The sequence below is a fragment of the Hypanus sabinus genome, unplaced genomic scaffold, assembly GCF_030144855.1.
Source record: "Hypanus sabinus isolate sHypSab1 unplaced genomic scaffold, sHypSab1.hap1 scaffold_1193, whole genome shotgun sequence".
Classification (NCBI taxonomy): Eukaryota; Metazoa; Chordata; class Chondrichthyes; order Myliobatiformes; family Dasyatidae; genus Hypanus; species Hypanus sabinus.
The window spans coordinates 57,517-62,870 of record NW_026779254.1 but is presented as its reverse complement, the minus strand read 5'-3'; the positions used below and the strand labels follow the sequence as shown (position 1 = coordinate 62,870).

The following is a 5,354-nucleotide window of genomic DNA, read 5'->3' as shown; positions in this document are numbered from 1 at the left end:
GATTCATCATTCCAATACAAATAGTATAATTCGACAGCTTTGGAATTTGTTCCAACACAGTTATATCAGAACGTGAATGTGGACCGATAACACTGCCGTCAGTATCGTAACTGAAGGAGATTTCCATTGTTGGGGATAAAGGTCGGGATCAGAATCAGGTTTATAATGACGGACATATGTCAACATTACATTGTTGTTATATATTCTACCCCTCCTGAACCGAATTTTAAAATTGCATTTGCCTTCCTTTACCGCTGACTAAGCCTGGAAGTAAACATTCAGGGAATATTGCACAAGTTCACTTTGCACCTCTGATTTCAGAAAACCTTCCCCATTTAGAGACTTTTTATCCTTTCTTCCAAAGTGCATCACCGTACCACACGATGATCTATTTGACAAATCTCCTCCCTTTCCCCTCAACTGTCTTTGATCTTCAAACTGCTTGGAATCTTTTGAGTTATCTATCACGTTCAAGTCAGGCTACCTTTCTTTTATTGTCCTTTCTTCAGCCTAACTTCCTTCTTTCAGAGTGGAGTGACAGTCATAATTCTCCAGTCATCAGCATCTATTCTCGAATATCAAGTCAAGTCACTTTTATTTTCATTTCGACCATAACTGCTGGTACAGTACATAGTAAAAATGAGACTACTTTTTGAGGACCATGGTGTTACATAACACAGTACAAAAAACTAGAGTAAACTACGTAAAAAGCAACACAGAATAGAACTACACGAGACTACAGACCTACCCAGGGCAGCATGAAGTACACAAAACAGTACAGGCATTACAATAAATAATAAACAAGACAATAGGGCAGTAAGGTGTCAGTCCAGGCTCTGGGTGTTGAGGAGTCTGATAGCTTGGGGGGGGGGGGGTGAAACTGTTACATCGTCTGGTCGCGAGAGCCCGAATGCTCCGGTACCTTATTCCCAAACGGCAGGAGGGAGAAAAGTTTGTAGGAGCGGTGCTTGTGGTCCTTCATAATGCTGGTTCCTTTGTGGATGCAGCGTGTAGTATAAATGTCTGTAATGGCGGGAAGAGAGACCCCGATAATCTTCTCAGCTGACCTCACTATCCGCTGCAGGGTCTTGCGATCATGAATGGTGCAGGTTCTGAACCAGGCAGTGATGCAGCTGCTCAGGAAGCTCTCAATACAACCCCTGTAGAATGTGATGAGGATGGGGGTGTGGGAAATGGACTTTCCTCAGCCTTCGCAGACCGTAGAGACGCTGCTGGGCTTTCTTTGCTATGGAACTGTTGTATATATATATATATATTGATACGTGAAGGAGTGCCTACAGAATCTCGTCAGTTACCACTTCCAGAACCCTTGTGTGTAGTCCAACTGGTCCCGATGACATCTAACTTCTGTCCTTTCAGCTTCACAGGCACCTTCTCCAGGTGATAACATCCACTCTCACTGATGCCCTCTGACACGTGTTTCTCGCTGCCTGCCATTATGCTGGAGTCTTCCACAGAGCAGCCTGGCGCAAAATATTCATTCAGTCCGTCCCTTTTCTTTTCCCCCCATTACTGCTTCTTCCGCGTCATTTTCCAGCTTTCTGATACCCACACTCGCGTCCCTTTTAATATTCATATGCCTGAACAAAGGTATTTTCTCCAGTATTGGCCAGTTTTAAAAGCGTCCCAAACCTCCGGATTCCCTCTAATGCTTGCTACATTATAAACCCTCACTTTTGGCTTTATGCTGTCTTTACTTTCTAGTATCAGCCATGGTTGCCTCATCCGCCCTTTCCAATATTTATTCTTATTTAGGATGCACTATTCCAATTAACCCGTAAAGCACCAGCCATTGTGGATTTTATCTCAGCCATGCTAGTGCCCCTTTCCAATCCACTGGCCCGCTCCAGACTTGGGTCGCCGTTCTTTTCTGCCAGTAACAGGGTCGAGGACTATTATCGTCCCTGTTTCTATTTCTGCGAGTGACGGGGTGGAGGACAGTTATGGTCCCTGCTTTCTTTATTCTGCGAGAGTGTCTGATCATAAGACCCTGGGGCATATTCTGACCGTCAACCGATTGAACTCCCGCCAGTCCCGTTGGCCATTGTTCTTTGGGCGGTTCAAGTTTACCCTCACGTACTGTCCAGGATCCAAGATCGGGAAGCCGGACGCGCTATCCCGCCAGCATGACTCCAAGGATGACACCTCCATTCCCGAGACGATCCTCCCACCATCCTGCGTGAGGCCACCCTCACTTGGGAGATCGAGGCTAAGGTAAAGGAAGCCCAGCGGGACGAAGCCGACCCAGGGAATGCAACCGGCGATCGCCTGTACGTGCCGGTCTCCGTCAGGCCTCAGGTTCTCCAATGGGGTCACACATCCCGGTTCACCTGCCACCCCGGGAGTGATCGGACCCTGGTAACGGACCCGGCGATCGCCTGTACGTGCTCGTCTCCGTCAGGCCTCAGGTTCTCCAATGGGGGCACACATCCCGGTCCCCTGCTACCCCGGGAGTGATCGGACCCTGGTAACGGACCCGGCGATCGCCTGTACGTGCCCGTCTCCGTCAGGCCTCAGGTTCTCCAATGGGGGCACACACCCGGTTCACCTGCCACCCCGGGAGTGATCGGAACCTGGTAACGGACCCGGCGATCGCCTGTACGTGCCGGTCACCATCGGGTCTCAGGTTCTCCAAAGGGGTCACACATCCCGGTTCACCTGCCACCCCGGGAGTGATCGGACCCTGGTAACGGACCCGGCGATCGCCTGTACGTGCCGGTCTCCGTCAGGCCTCAGGTTCTCCAATGGGGGCACACACCCGGTTCACCTGCTACCCCGGGAGTGATCGGACCCTGGCTCTCCTGAGGAAGCACTTTTGGGTGCCGTCCACGGAGGGGGCACCCATTCCTATGTCTCGGCTTGTTCCATCTGTGCCCGAGGAAAGGACTCTCATCGACGACCCGCGGGTCTTCTTCGTCCTCTAGCTGTTCCTGGTCGTCCCTGGTCACACATCGCCCTAGACCTCTTCACCGGTCGACCCCCCTCCCACGGAAACACAGCTGTCTTCATTGTGGTAGACCGATTCTCCAAGGCGTTGCGCTTTGTGGCCCTCCCTGAACTCCCTTCCTCTAAAGAAACCGTAGATCTTCTCGTCCGCCACGTCTTCCGCCTCCACGAATCCCCGCGGACATCGTCTCCGATCGAGGTCCCCAGTTCATCTCGCAGCTATGGAAGGCCTTCTGTCAGGCCTTAGGTGCATCGGCCAGCCTGTCATCCGGCTTCCACCCCCAGTCGAACGGGCAGACGGAAAGGATCAACCAAGATCTGGAGCCATCACCTCCCGTGGGTTGAGTACGCCCACAACTCTATGGTGAGCTCTGCCATTGGGAGGTTTCCGTTCCAGTGATCCCTTGGGTACCAACACCCGCTGTTCTCCGCGCAAGAAGAACAGATTGCGGTACCGTCGTTTCGGGACCATATAGACCGGTGCCGTAAGATTTGGAAGAAAACACGCGCGGCCCAACTCAGATCAACAAATCAACATAAGAAAACAGCCAACCGACACCGGACTCCGGCACCGGAGCTTTCAACCTGGGCAGAGGGTGTGGCTTTCCTGCAAGGGCATCCCGCTCAAAAGAGAACATAGGAAATTCGCCCCCCGCTTCCTGGGACCATTCAAGGCTGGAAAGGTTATCAATCCCACAGCGGTCCGCCTGAAATTGCCAAGGTCCATGCGCATTCACCCAACTTTTCATGTGTCTCAGTGAAAACCAGTCTCCGTCAGCCCCATGTGTCCCCCGGCTGAGACTCCCCCACCTGTCCGTCTCATCGACAACAATCCGGCATACACTGAACGACGACTACTGATGTGCGCCGTCGGGGCAGGTGTCTCCAATACCTGGTGGACTTGGAAAGGTACGGTCCTGAAGAGAGTTCCTGGTTCCCCCGTTACTTTCCCCGAGACACTTCCGTCATCCAGGACTCTAATCGGAACCATCCAGACAGGCCTGGAGGATCGGCGGGAGGCTCCTGTTGGCGGGGGGTGGGGGGGTTCTGTCTAGATCTCTTCTGGCAATCGCCTACATGGCTATGTTCCTCAGGAATTGTGCCTCAATCACCTCGTTTAGTTCCCAATCATTCCCAGGTTCCAATAACTACGAACACCTGCTTTCCATCAGCAAATGCAGTGTAAAAATCCTGTGACCACAACAAGGAGCTGCCAGATCGTTGGTTGACTCGTGTTTGAGTAACCTCACCCCATGGTTCTTAGGACGATCAGTTCTAAGTCGAGCATCGTTTCTGAATTCTGTACTGAAACCAAGACCCCGGGTAAACACTGCCTTGTCACCCATTCCTCGCCCGTGTTCAGCACTTAGGTTTGTTCCACAGCCACGTCTTTGTAACACTCTACCTATACCCATATTCTAGGGAATAAAGTCCTCAACTATTTAATACGTGTTACTGAAAACGGAAAGTAACAGTGGGCAATGTTTTGTTCTTATTGCTGTACTTCAGAGCAGGGCGGGGAGGGGATGTCTCGGGTCATTGCTCAAGAGCGCAAAGCACTGAGCGCTTTGCACGGTTTCTGTGGTGTAGTGGTTATCACATTCGCTTCACACGCGAAAGGTCCCCAGTACAATCCTGGGCAGAAACATTGTTTGGGTTTCATTGCTTCAAATGAACTTGAGATACAACTTTTCAGTTTGTGTTCAAGTTTACTGTCATGGGCATCCAGGTGTAAATATAATGAACATTTGCTTTTCTAGCAGTAGCGCATTGTATTTCAAACCTGGCAAAGGTAACTTAAAGAAAGAAGAATTAGTAGAAATTATATATAATTTCCAGTCGAATATAAACGGATTTAAACCTAAGGAGGTTCGTGGATAACGTACACTGCGTAACGGGAGAATTAGCCTTCAAACCTATTGTCATGTATTGTCGCATGAGGATGCACTGTGGTTTCAACGGAGCTCACATCTCAAATGTTGTCATTGAGACTAACATCAGGAAGAATAACCGAGTGCTGCAAAATTTTAAACCTACTTTAACATGTTAAATTGCTTTCTTTTTCCAACCCCCTGTATTCCACCCCTTCCTAGTCCCACCATACAGACTCTGTTCAAATTCTCCGCCACGGTCTTCTAGGTTCCACCTTTTCCGTCTGCCTCTCCTCTCTCTCTATCTCTCACTCACCCCCCCCCCCCACACACACACACACACGCATTCAATCTCTCTGTTTTTCTTTGTTTTCTCTGTCGCGAGCAGCACCACAACCACCCCACGTCAGCCGCGCAAATACTTGTGCTTCTTACAGTTTAAGCCGCGGTGAAAACAGTTGGTAACATTAACACCCAAATTATTCAGGACTCGAATCTGCCAGCGCCCGGTATTTA

The 5,354-nt window shown here is 50.2% G+C and overlaps 1 non-coding gene across 1 annotated transcript; it reads left to right on the top strand.

The window, feature by feature from the left end:
* Window positions 1-4,542: 4,542 nt before the first annotated feature.
* Window positions 4,543-4,615, top strand: trnav-cac (transfer RNA valine (anticodon CAC)). Its single transcript has one exon. It is a non-coding gene; the product is annotated as a tRNA-Val (tRNA).
* Window positions 4,616-5,354: the final 739 nt, after the last annotated feature.